This window comes from Castor canadensis, chromosome 5 (assembly GCF_047511655.1).
Source record: "Castor canadensis chromosome 5, mCasCan1.hap1v2, whole genome shotgun sequence".
NCBI classification, from domain to species: domain Eukaryota; kingdom Metazoa; phylum Chordata; class Mammalia; order Rodentia; family Castoridae; genus Castor; species Castor canadensis.
In genome coordinates, this window is record NC_133390.1 from 180,743,696 (window position 1) to 180,757,976 (window position 14,281).

Genomic DNA, 14,281 nt, shown 5'->3' on the forward strand with positions numbered 1-14,281 from the left:
CTCTCCTGACTGGAGCCCTGGCAGAGCCTGGACAACATTTTTTTTGGTCCCATTAAGGGGTAGTGCGACTGTGGTCCCTTTCTCCTCAGGAATGCATCAAGTCCCCACCCCTGCCCACCCAGGTGGAGGAATGCAGCAGGCCTGGTGGAGGGGTGCGGAATACCCTCTCTGCGGCCTGGCACCAGGCTGGCTGCTTGATGAGCCTGCCTCTGCAGTGTGCCCAGCACAATTAGCACTCTGTAGCCATTATCTCTCCAGAGGCCGCAGGGACAGAAGAAAGGGACAGGACCATCTCAGGTCGGCCTACTCTGAGACAAAGTCTACTTCCTGACCACCCCATCCATGTGGCCCCTTCTTATGGGCCACCACCCTTCAAAACCCTCCACCAGGGCTGAGAAGAGTGGCTCAAGTGGTAGAGGGCCTAGCGAGTGCAAGGCCCCGAGTTCAAACCCCAGTACTGCCAAAAAAAAAAAAAAAAACAAAACTCCACCAGAGCTGAGGTGGAGCTCAGTGATACTGTGTGTACCTAGCCTCTGCAAGGCCTGGGTTCCCCATTTGCTCCCAGCACCCAAAACAAAACAAAGCAACGCTCTAGCAAGCAGTGTTGACTGGCTGGCTGGACACTTGCCTATGGTGGACAGCCTGTGCTCTGCTGGCATGAGCAGCAGTCCTGGCCTCCACCCACTAGAGGCCAGTAGTGCTTGCCCCCAGTTGTTGACCACCACAAATGTCCCTTGATGTTGCCACATGGCCTGGGTGGATCAGGCCCCTGAGATGCTGCCTGCTCTGTCCTGAACACCATGGAGTGTCCAGAGCTTGGACACAATGATTACTTGTGGAATGGGTGGATGTCCAGAGGGATGCCAGCTATGGCACTGGACTCCATGGAGTTGGGGACAGTAGCCAAGTGTCAGGGATTGCACAGAACCCTGGTCAGGCAGATGGTGAGCAGGAGTGGGCCTGGCGCAGGCTCCACCCAAGCTTGACTCTGCCCATTTTGGACTGGGCCTGGGAGAGTCTCAGGCTTCAACTGTCCAGGCTTTGTGGCCCTGAGGCCCCCACAGGGCTCCACAGGCGGGAAAAAGTGACCAGAGAAACGCTAGATAGTGAAGGCCCTGTGAACACCATCCTTGGCCTGAAGTAAGGCCCCACAGTATGGCAGTCTGTGGTCTTGCCAGGTGGCACTTACAGTGGCTGGACTAGGAGTGTAGCCCCCGGGGTGTCCCTCCCCTGTCACCCAGGGGCTAGGTAGACTGATGATCCTCAAGCTCAGTCCACTTGTGCCTGGGGCCCAGGGAGGCCTCTGACCCCACTGAACCTTGGCCTACCTGCAGGCACTTACAGGAGGGCACAGCAGGGGAGAGGCAGGGCGCCTTCTGTCTGGCCAGTCCCCGGGGGGCTTGTCCTGCCTCCTGGAACATTCCAGGCCTTAGAGCTCCAGACGGGCCTGGGTGGGGCAGGAGCCTTGAGGAGTTGACAAGCCTGGACGACTCACCTGGGCAGGAATTTGGATGCCGTCACTCTGCCTGGCTTTCAAGGCTAGCAACCTTGGCCTCGGGCGTGTTTCAGCAGCTGCCGACACACCTAGCTGGCTGAAGCTCCTCTGCTGCCTCTGGCTGGGCCTTGAGGAGACTGGGGCCCAGAAGCAGTCACTGGGGCGCCTTCCTCTGCAGCCCCCCAGGCTTCCCAGCTCGGTACCTCCTATGTGTGGGAGACAAGGCCCCAACGCTCTGAGTATTCCCCCCGCCCCCACCCTCCTGAAACCCTCCTCTAGGCTCAGTGTGGCCCATATTGGCAATAATGGCTCCGAAAGGTTTCGGTTCTTACTGTACCCTTAAGCTTCTGTTTTCCAGGGTCACAGTCCTGCCTCAAGTCTAGCTTGAATCCTCCTTCTGCCCCAACCTCCAATCAACATGAACCATAAGATCCTAACCCATCAGATCATGCTGAGTCTCACTGAGGGGTATTTAAGCCCCTGCCACCCCCCCCCCACACCCGGCAATAAAGAATCTCTTGGCCAGATCACTCCTCTCCACGTGGTCACTTTTGGGGCCTACATTTCCAACAGCCCAGGCCCCTCAGCCTCCTAGCCCCTGAGTCTGTGGGGGTGACTCCCACCCCTTTGCCTTGGTTTGCTGCTCTGGAGCATGGGCCACCAGGGAGCCTCCATGGGACCTCTAACAGGTGCCAGGCTGGTGGTCAGGACTCAGTGTGAGCTTCCCTTCAGTTGAGTTTCACAGGCAGGAAGACTGAGCCGCTGATGAATGGTGTCCAGTGAGTAACAGTTGGCCAGCCAGTTCTAGAGACCCCCATTCCTGGGGACCCTGTGTCTTGCAAGCCCCCAGAGTCTTCTTGCTGATTGGAACATTCTGCACTTTTTTCTGGGCAAGAAGAGCCAGGGCTCTGAGAGCACAATGGAGCCCACTTGCTGGACACACAGGTACCCCAATGGGCAGTCAGACCCATTTCCTTGGGGAAGCAGAAAGGGGAGGCAGAAGAGTGGTAATTCCCTCCCAGTCTGGGCGCAGCAAGGCCTTTGCACAGCTCACCACCCCTAGCAGCCCCTTTCTGATGAATCCTTATCTCTACCCTTGGGGTCAAGGAGAAGAGCTTCCATCTCCTGATGGGGAAACTGAGGCTCAGTGAGAAGAAACAGCCGAGATGAGGAGACATGCTGGAAACATCCTAGCTGAGCAAGGAAGCAGAGCTGCTCTGCCTGGGAACGATGGGACCTCAAGTCAGGGGTGTCTGTGCCTGGGGTCAGAAGTCAGCCTGGAAACTGGTCTGGGATCATTCTATGCCTAGGGTCAGAGGTCAGCTTGGGGACAGGCAGGCCTGAGGTCAGGGCCTTGATGCTTTCTTCCCTTGAACCTGACACTCCAGCCAGGTTGGATGGAGGTGTTGGTGTCCAGCCATCACGGGAGCATGTGTAGGTCCCATGATGGAAGAGCTCCTTACCAGTCCCTTGGCTCAGAGCTGGGTAGACAGCCCCAGAGAAGGTGTGGGGACGGGAGATGGGGCATTTGTGGCTGTTTCTGACTTCAATCTCCTCACTGGACCTGCACTCTGGATAGATTCTGGATGGGACCTGTCCCCAGGACCCAGGCCAGCACAGCTCTTCTGCCCTCTTCACCTGTAGCCTGGAAAGGGCCAAGGGGTGCTTTTGGGAGCAAGGTGGGGAAGGCACCTGGCTCACCCCCACCCTAACCAATGCCCACCATGGTCAGTAGGGAGGTCTGCCCTCCTGAGTGTCCAGGGCTATGAAAATCCAGAGGGCAAGAGACCTGGGATGTGTGCTCATCATCATATATGGGCTGTTTCAATGAAGCAAATCTAATAAAATAAAGTAAAACAAAATAGTAAAATTAAATAGTAAAGTACAACGAGAGGAAAGCAATGGGAAGGAATGGAAAGGAGCCTCGGTCAGGCCTGTGACTAAGAGTGAACTGGCTCTCCTGGGCCTGGTCAGTGGGGCCTCACTTAAATCCTGAGTCTGAGCAGGGGCCTAAGACCTCCCCATAATGGCCAGGAGGCAGTGGCACCAGGACCTGTTGTGGTGGACAGTCCCCAGGAGCCCCACTCTGAGTTGAGGACTGCCTGATCCTTCACTCAGGAGTGGGCTTTGGGGGAAGAAGCTGCAGCTCCTGGTCAGTCCTGCCCAGGAAGAAAGCCTGTCTGTTGGTCCTGCATGATCTGCCACTCATCCTGACTCCCACCCAGGCCTGCATTGAGGATTTCATTGTCCTGGGCGAGTCCCTTCTGTACACAGTGAATTTTGGGCTGGTCTGGGCCCCACTTGGCCCCATAGCTGTTCTGTGGAGTTGGAGGGAGGCTCCCCTGAAAGGAGGTTTCCCTGAAACCTGCACCACCACACGTCTGAAGCCTTAGTTTATCTGTATGATAGTGAGGCCTGCAGGATAGGGCTAGGGAATTGGGTTGCTGCACACTGATACTGGGGCAAACTGAATGGTGCTGGTACAGTATGGCACTCAAAGTCACCAACACCAGGAATCAAATCTGCCATGTGACCTTGGGCACTATGATAATGATGCTGCTGGTGGTGATGGTGGCAGTGTTGATGATGATGGTGGTGATGGTGGTGGTGGTGATGGTGGTGGTGTTGGTGGTGGTGTTGGTGGTGGTGGTGGTGGTGGTGATGGTGGTGGTGTTGGCGGTGGTGTTGGTGGTGGTGGTGGTGGTGGTGATGGTGGTGGTGATGGTGGTGATGGTAATAATGATAGTGATGGTGATGATGGTGATGGTGGCGATGGTGGTGGTGATGGTGGCGATGGTAATGATGATAGTGATGGTGGTGGTGGTGATGGTGGCGATGGTAATGGTGATGGTGATGGTGGTGGTGATGGTGGTGGTGGTGATGGTGGTGATGGTAATAATGATGGTGATGGTGGTGATGGTGATGGTGATGGTGGTGATGGTGATGGTGATGGTGGCGGTGGTGATGGTGGTGATGGTGATGGTGGTGGTGGTGATGGTGATAATGGTGGTGGTGGTGATGGTGATGATGATGGTGGTGATGGTGATGGTGGTGGTGATGGTGATGGTGATGATGGTGGTGGTGGTGATGATGGTGGTGGTGGTGATGGCGATGATGGTGATGGTGATGGCGATGATGGTGATGGTGATGATGGTGATGATGATGGTGATGGTGATGGTGGTGATGGTGATGGTGATGATGGTGATGATGATGGTGATGGTGGTGGTGGTGATGGTGATGGTGATGATGGTGATGATGATGGTGATGGTGGTGATGGTGATGGTGGTGGTGATAGTGATGGTGGTGGTGATGGTGGTGGTGGTGATGGTGGTGATGGTGATGATGTTGATGGTGATGGTGGTGGTGGTGATGGTGATGAGTGATAGTACACTAAGCACCTGATGAATACCACACCTGTTCTGAGCTCTTCACGTGTCAATTTCAGAGTAAAGACAGCTCTAGCCCTCCTGGGTGGCTCTATTACAATCACTCCACTTTATAGCTGGGAAGAAGAGGCACCTACATAATCTGTCCTAGGACACACAGCTGAAAAGGCAGAGGAGGGTGCAAAGTCAGTCTATGATCCTAATATGATACTGGCTCTTGGAGGTACAGTGGCAGAAGGAGCAGGTGTGAGCATGTTCTGGGGTGACACAGGGGGAATCAGGGACCCTGACCCTGAGATTGCCCTGCAGAAAGGCAGCTATTGTTCTCAGCCCCTGGGGGCTGCTCTGGGATTCTGCAAAAAGAGCTCAATGTGAAAGTATCTTCAACTACTGGGTCCTCCTGCCCCACTTCCTCCTTCTCACTTGACCTCTGGCCCTTTCCCACCCCAGAGACCCTACAGGAGGCTCTATCAACAACTTATGACACCCTCAGGGGTGAAGGGGCTCAGCTAGCAGGGAAGCAGGTAGGGAGCAGACAGGTAAACCCTTGTTTGTGTAGGTGTGGCTCTCGGGTGCCCCATAGTGGCCATGGCAGGTAGTGCAGGGGGTGTGGGGCCATCCTTTAGGACCCCTCTAGCTGAGTGGATGCTTCCCTGTGCATCCTGGAGGCCTTGCTGATAGTTACTGTGGCTTCCCTTTCATGGCACTCATCCCTCTGTTTTGGGGACTTGGATTTGTGCAGCAGGTTTTCTCAGTGAAGAGTTCATCCAGATCTCATGGGCCCTGGAGGTAGGGGTTGAGTGTCCCTTAAAGAAGTTAGCCAAGCCGGGTGCTGGTGACTCACACCCGTAATCCCAGCTACTCAGAGGCAAGATCAGGAGGATCACAGTTCGTAGCCAGTCTGGGCAACTAGTTCCCAAAAATACCTAATGCAGAAAAGGGTGGCTTAAATAGTAGAGAGCTTGTTTAGAACCTGTGAGGCCCCAGAACCACCACCACCAAAAAATAAAAGAACTTGGTCAGGTGTGGTCAGATATGGTGGCTCACACCTGTATTCCCTCCACTCAGGAGGTGGAAGCGGGAGGATCACGAGTTCAAGGGCTGAGTGTGCATGTGTGTGACCCTGTGAGTCTTGCAGCCTCGACAGACACCCCCAGTAAAATTGGTAAAATTGACGCTAAAACCCACATAGTCAAAATGTGTAATTTAGCAAGTTCTGACATATGTACGCAATCATGGGATGACCACCACCATCAGGATAGTGGGCAGCCCTCCACCCCTCAGGTTTCTTGTGTGTGTGTCCTAGCAAAGCCACCTGCCTCCCCTCACCCACCAGTGTGATTCCCAACAGTGTCAATTAGTGTGCGTGTTCTAGAAGTTCATGTAAATGAAACATGGGGGGTCCTGGCTTTTTTCCACATAATTATTTGGAGGTCCTTCCATGTTGCTGCATGTAGGTCCTTTTGTGTGTGTGTGTGTGAAAGGTTTTTTCAAGATAGGGTCTTGTGAACTATTTGCCCGGGCTGGCTTCGAACCGTGATCCTCCTGATCTCTGCCTCCTGAGTCGCCAGGATTACAGGTGTGAGCCACTGGCGCTCATCTCCTTTCTATCACTGAGTGGTTCTCCATGCTGGGGTGCACCATAATTGGTTTTTCCATGTGTTGGTGGACATTGGGGTTGTTCCCATTTTTGTGCCACTGCACAATTTACAAATAACGAGAGCAATGTTTTGAAGAAAAGGAAATAAGGTTTATTATTTGTCAGACGAAGAGGAGGACAGGGAGAGTCAACCTCTCAAAGCTGTCACCCACTTCTGAGAGAAATGTCCGTCTTTAAAGGGGAGCTCGGGGCTCAGCTTGACTGTGTGACTAGATGTCTGTTCACCAGGTCGCCGGCCTGGGTTCTCCAGGTGTCCAGCGCCACTTCTCTGAAGCAGTGTGTCCTGGCTGGCGGGTTTGCTGGCGGGTTTGCTGCTCTGGTGGTCAGGAAAAGGGATAGAGAGCTGCCTGGCCTGATTGGAAAGCGAAGTGGGTTAATCTTTGTTACTGGGTTCTCCAGCAGTTACAGGAAGAGGAAAGGATGCTCGTTTAGTCACCAGCAGAGTAAACTGGCCAGCAGGCAAGCCAGCATAAAAAGTGTTTTCTTTTGTGGTCCTTGTTAGTCTTTGGGGGGCCGTAAGTTTTCCTTGCTCTCGAGTGGATACCTGAGAGAGAAATGGCCGAGACCTGCAGTAGGTGTTGGTTTAACAGTTTAAGGACCTGCCTGACTCCACCATTCACACTCCCACCTGCACAGAGCGAGGGCTCCTCGAAGTTGTTCCCGATCCTCGCCAACACGTGCAGACAGGAAGGCCCCATGATTCCCTGGGAGATGGCCAAAGGGAACTGCAGGCTGCTTGTTAAAAACTAAGGATTTCAAGAAGGTGGCAGCAGAGTGTTAAGTGCAGGCACTGGAGCCTGAGCGGCGGCCAGGTGGCAGACCTGTGAGGTCAGCCCTGCACCTCGTGTGGCTTTTTTGTCTCTGCTATGCTGATCCATGTGTAGTGGGACCTCACTGTGTGTGTGCTGTGCTGGGGATCGAACCCAGGGCTCCATGCTAAGTGTGGGCTGTGCCTCTGAGCTACACTCCCAGCCCGCACATCCCCTGTGGCTGTAGTTCTCATTTTCCTCATTCATAACTAATGATATTTTGTATCTTTTCATGCATTTATTTGGCATCTGGGGATCTCTTTTGATGAAGTATCCAATGTTTTGCTCATCTTTCCTTTTTGTAAATTACTACATTTGAGAGTTGTTTACTTATTCTGGTTACAGTTCCTTTGTCTGGCACAGGCTTTGCAAAATTTTTTTTTTTTTTTTGCCAGTCTATGGCTTGTATTTTTATTCTCCCAACAGTATCTTTGGAAGAAAAGAAGTTTCTTTGGTGGTGGTACTGGGATTTGAACTCAGGGCTTCTTGCTTGCTAGGCAGGCATTCTACCACTTGAGCCACTCCTCTAGCCCAGCAGTTAACATTTTTGATAAGATTCAATTATCAATTTGTCCTTTCAAAAATTATGCTATAAGATGGGTACGATGGTACACATCTGTAATCCCAGTTCGTAGGAGGCAGAGTCAGGAGGCTCACAAGTTTGAGGCTAGCCTGGGCTACATAGTGAGACTCTACCCCAGAAGACAAAAACAACCCAAAACATACACGCTCCAGCCATTTGGAGGGGGGAGGGAGATAGAGGATCTCTGTCCAGGATTAGTCCAGGAAACAGTTATTGAGACCCTATCTCAAAACAAGCCAGTATGCCAGGCACCAGTGGCTCACGCCTAGAATACTAACTATTCAGGAGGCAAAGATCAGAAGGATCACAGTTTCAAGCCAGCCAAGGCAAATAGTTCCATGACACCATCACAAAAAAGGGCAGGTGGTGTGGCTCGAGGTGTGAGTTCAAACCCCAGTACCACCAAAACAAAAAAAAAGAAAGAAAGAAAATACCCAACACAGAAAGGGCTGGTGGAGTGGCTCAAGTGGTAGAGCACCTGCCTAGCAAGTGTGAGGCCCTGAGTTCAAACACCAATACCACCAAAAAAAAGAAAGAAAGAAAAAAGGAAAGGCTCAAGTGTAGAGTGCCTGCCTGCCTGGCAAGCGTGAGGCCCCAGTTCAAACTCCAGTACCTCCGGCGAAAATTATCTGCACTTTGCATATGCATATGCTTTAAGGGCCGAATTTAAGACACCCTTGCCTAGCCGAAGGTCTCAGATCCCTTGTTTTCTTCTGCAAGAAGTCCCTCCGCGTGCCAGTCTGTGTGTGGCAGGATGTGCAAACTTGCGTGTGGGAGCCATTTGCTCCTTCCACTGGGCTCCCTTTGCTTCTGTGGAAAAACCAGTGGTCCCCGTGCACGTGGGTGTGTTCCTGAGCTTTCAAATTTATTTTATTATTATTTTTTTGGCAGTTGTGGGGTTTGAAGCCAGGGCCTCCTGTGCTCTTCTTTGCTGTACTTATTTTTCCGGGAGCGTCTTGTTTTTTGTCTGGCTGTGACCCTCCTGCCTGCAGTTATCAGGGACCAGAGGCTCACACCATCACGCCCGGCTTCTGAGCCCTCTACTGTGTTCCTTCGGTCTGTTTGTCTGTCCTCTATACCGACTGTCTTCATTACTGTAGCTTTATAGAAAGGCTTAAAATCAAGTGTGCGAGTCTCCCATCTTTGTTCTTCTTTTTCAGAGAGCCTTTTCTAAGTCCCTTGCATTTCCACGCGAACCTTAGAGACAGCAATGGCGTTTTGTACAGAGCCTCTGGGGCTCTGACCAGGGTCAGGCTGACTGCAGACCAGGCAAGCACCTGTCTGCTTGCCTGTTTTCCTTTATTTTCTTATGGCCTGAAGTTCGTGTGCACAGTGCTTGCAGGTCCTTTATCAGATTACTCCTGAATCTCTCTCTTGTGAGGCTATCGCAGTGCCATCCCTTCTTGTTTCAATTTATTCCTTGCTAGTGTACTGAAGTATAATTGATGGGTTTTGGTGGTACTGGGATTTGAACTCAGGGCCTCTTGTGCTTTGCTGTATCATTTTGAGCCACAAACCCAGCATGATTGATTTTTGAATGTTGCCGTTGTCTCCCGAAACTTGCTAAATCATTCATGAGTTTTAGCAGCTTTTTCATCGATTCTGTTAGATTTTTTCCTACATAAATGATCACGTCACCTGCTAATAACATTCAATTCTTCCTTTCCAATACAGCTGTCAGCTCTCGTTCTTTACTATTTATTTATTTGTTGGTTGGTTGGTTTTTTTGGGATAGGGTTTTGCTGGCCTTGTGATTTTCCTGCCCCAGCCTCCTGAGTGCTGGGATTACAGGCATACACCACTGCACCTGGTGTTGATTGATTTTTGAGAGCTAAGTCAACATGATTCAACTTGGTCATGATATATCATCCTCTTAATATTCTTCTGGGTTTGATTTGCTATAATTGTTTAAAATGTTTGTTTTGTGTTCAATGCCTCTGTAGAGACTATGGTCTGTAGATTTTTGGTAATATCCTTTTCTAATTCAATATGAAGATAACACTGGCCTCATCGGAGCTAGAAAGTATTCTTTTGGCTTCAACTTTACAGGAGAATTTATATACAATTGATGTAATTTACTCCTTAAATATTTGTTTTCCTGGAGTTTTCTCTGTGAGGGAGGTTTTTAAACCATACGTAAATTTCCTTAATGGATTCAGGGCTATTCCTCTACTTCCTTAGTGAGCTGTGGTAGTTTGTATCTTTTAGGAGATTCATTCACTTGGTGTTGGTGACTCACCCGTAATCCTAGCTACTCAGGAGGCAGAGATCAGGAGGATCAAGGTTGAAGGCCAGCCAGGGAAAATAGTTCAAGCATGAGGCCCTGAGTTCAAACCTCAGTAATGCTGAGAGAGAGAGAGAGAGAGAGAGAGAGAGAGAGAGAGAGAGAGAGAGATTAGTTTCTTCTAAGTTATCAATTTTACTGGCATAGGGTTGTTCTTAGTATTCCTTAGTTATTGTTCAATGTCTGTGATGGTGCACACTTGTGATCCCAGTTACTCAGGAGGATTTCAAGTTTGAGGTCAGCCTGGGCAACACAAGTTCGATGCCCTATTGTAAAAATAAAATACAAACAAAAGGAGTGGTAGTGTGGCTCATGTGGTAGAGCCCTTGCTTGACATTCATGAGAGCTGGGTTCAATCTTAAGTGAAGACAAACCTGTAGACACTACACTGACGTCACAGACTCACTTTCTGGATGATGGAAGATTTGTGATCTTGGTTTTTCTCAAGGAGTTAGCTGTTGGCTTCATCCTCTGTATTTTGTGTTTTTAATTGTATTGACTTCTGTTCTGCTATTCTTTCCTTTATTCTGAGAGTTGGTTTGGAGGTCCTAGCAGGGGAACCTTGACTGAAGAACGGTCCTCCTCTACTGATAATGGTCCTCTTTGACTGGGCACGCAGCCTCAGGGGGGATGCACATGGAGTTGTAAGGGACGAAGGGGACACCCGCCTAGCCAGCCAGATCAGCCGAATCAACCCTGGTGATCAATGGGGTGACCGATGTCGCAGCCAGATTGCCCTCATATCCTGTTTCCCCTATTTTGATTACAGTGGGGTTTAATTTGCTCTTATTCTCCTGGTTTCTCCTTGGGATCTTGAGGTTAATGACACCTTTCTTCTCCTCTCACTCTTATCCCTCTAAAGCACCACCTAAGCATGACTTCAGAGCTATCCCACACATTTTGATATGCTGCACTTTCAGTTTCATTTAGCTCAAAATCTGTACCACTTTACTTTTTGATGTCTTCTCTGAGTCATTGGTTATTTAGTGCACATTAATATATCTGGAGAGTTTCCAGGCTATTGAATCCTAATTTAAGTCCAACACGATCAGAGAAGATGCCTTTGCAGCTCATCCTATAGCTTACCTCGGAAGAGTGTGTCTTCTGTTGTTGGGAAGATGCTGTGCGAAGGTCAGAGGTCACCTGGGCTCACAGTGCTGCTTGATTCTGCAGCCTTACTGCTTTGCTGTCTTCTTGCTCTAACAATGGTTGAGTGAGCAATACTGAAATCTCTGATTACAATCATGGATGGTAAAATTGTGAATTTATTATTGCAGTTCAATCAGTTTCTGGAACTGGAAGCCAGTTCATAGATGTATGAACTTTTAGGATTATTTTGTCCTCTTGATGGGCTTATTTCATTATTATTATGAAATGACCCATTCCTTGAGGACCAAGCTTTTCCTCCTGGACCTTTGGGGGCATTCAGCATCCAAACAACAGCACCAACTGTTCTCACTAAACCATCCCGGGCACCACACATGCGACAGAAGTTATGCTGGGTATTCTGGCCCCAGAAGATGTGGCATGCCAGGTGAGCAGCAGACGTGGGGTCCAAGTGGCCCCAAGTATGGAAGCCCCTCTCAATCATGGAGCACAGAGAAGTCATTTCTGCTGTGCTCTGCCCAAATTTCTGACCCATAAAATCATGAGAACTAAAAGGTTGTGGTTAAATAAAACACATGGAAGCATAATAAACTTAGCTCTAACTGTATTAAATGTACATGACCTAAACACTATAGTTAATAGGCAGAGATTGTCAAATTGGACAAAGAGCAGGACTCAACTACATACTGACTACAAGAAATGCATTTGAATATAAAAACATAAGTAGGTCAAAGAAAAAGATGGCCCCAGTATGGGGGAGGGCAAAAGAAAAATAAAAGATAAAGCATGCTAAAAGTAGTCAAAAGGAACCGAGATCTGGTGGTTTATTGGGAGGCTGAGATTGGAAGGATCACAGTTTGAGCTCAGCCTGAGCAAATAGTTCCCAAGTCCCCATCTCCAAACTAACCAGAGAAAAGTGGACTGGAGGTGTGGTTCAAGTGACAGAGCACCTACTTCACAACTGTGAACCCTGAGTTCAAACCCCAGCCCACCCCCTCCCCCAAAAAAGAGGAGCCTGGAATGGGTATGTTAGTATCCGAGTAGATTTAAAGATAAAAATCATCCCGATGAGGATGTAGAGAACTTGACATGTTCATACAGGAATTTTACACGGTGTAGCTCTTTTTGAAAGAGCTCAGAAAGTTAAGCAGATGACCACAGGACCTAGCAATTCAACTCTAGGTAGACAACCAAAAGGAGCTGAAAACAGACTCAAACAGATACTTGTATACAGCTTTCTGTTTTCCATTAGCTCAGTGAGTATATTCAAGTTAGTTTTGCAAAGTCTCTGGTGAGTTCAGTGCCTGGGATTTGCTAAGGATAATTTCTCTCAATTCATTTTGTTCCTTTGAATGGGTCATAGTTTCCTGTTTCTTTGTATACTTTTATGGTTTGTGTGTGTGTGTTTGTGTGTGGTACTGAGGTTTGAGTCGCTCCACCAGCCCTTTTTTTGTGATGGGTTTTTTTGAGATAGGGTCTTGAGAACTATTTGCCCAGAGCTGGCTTTGAACCACAATCCTCCTGATCTCTGCCTCCTGAGTAGCTGGGATTGCAGGCCTAAGCCACTGGTACCTGGCTTTATAATTTTTTTGAAATGTGATTTTTTTGTTGCCATGGAAAACTGGAATTTATGTATTACAATATGGCAACTCTGGAAACCTGATTTCCCCCTTTCCCAGGGTGTGTTGTTGCTAACTCTTGAAGACTTACACTCCACACTGTTACTGGGCTGAGTGGTCTAAGAAAATGCCAGTCCAGAAGATCCCAAGTTCTTGTGTCACCTGAACAGAGAACTGGACAGAGACGCAAATTGCAAATCAGGAGCAAAACTTGCTCAGGTGGTCGGGGATGTTCTTAAGCAATGCCCACTGCTCTTCTGTCCTGAGTGCATTGAGTAAGATAAAACAGATGCATCAGTCCTTCAGGCAACCCCTATCCCAGTTAGAACAGATAAACCACAATCATTTGTGAAAGCACTAGACTATTGTCTTAATACCCCTGCTGGGTTAGGGGAGGGTGGGGCAAGGTCAAATAAAAACACATTCTTGGGTTGATGTTCACTTGGCTATTATACTTTTTTTGGGGGACTAGGATTTGAACTCAGAATTTTGTACTTGCAAAACAGATGCTATACCCTTTGAACCATGCCTCCAGCCCATTTTGCTCTGGCTGTTTTGAAGATAGGAACTCCAAAAGGCCCAGGCCGGCCTTGAACCTTGATCCTCCCAATCTCAACCTCCCAAGTAGCTAGGATTACAAGCATGAGCTGCTGGTGCCTGGCTGGTTTTCAAAAAAAATCTTAATGTTTTCCAGACGTTTGACAACATTACTTTTGTTTTTTAAAAAAGTTTGTGTGGAAGGACAAGAATCTGGGGCTTCCTATTGTTAGAAATATTTTTAAGATGTTGGAGTGTCATGAGAGAGATGACACTACTCAGAAGTCAGCAGGCCAGGCAAAATTCACTTCTGAGAAGGGTGCACACCAGAAGCCTGGGAGGCATGCACACTGGGCAGGAAGTCCGCAGGGGTTTTATCTGATGCCATGCTGTCCCTCTCCTGCCCCCTGGATTGGGCAGGTTTTGGGCTCACAGTCTACACAGTTGGCTAATTAGGAAGGGGCCAGGTTGGGAGTGGGCTTTGGGGACAAAGAAGTTTAAAATTTCAGGGAAGTAATAACTGGTTTTGGTTATCAGCTCTGGAACCAGGGAATCCAGAAGAATTCTTGCCCCTGACCCAGCAGAGGATAACAACATTTTGTTCTTAATAGAAACTTCTGTCATTTTTAGCGGAGTCCATGAAGTGAGCGTGTGGGAAGGGAGTTAGTAAGATAGTTATTACTGATTAAATTCTTTGACAGAAAAGATCCCCTAAGCTGATTCTTACACTACCTACTGGTATCACTCATCTTTGTGTGTGTGTGTGTGTTGCTGGGGATCAAATCCAGTGATGTGTGTATG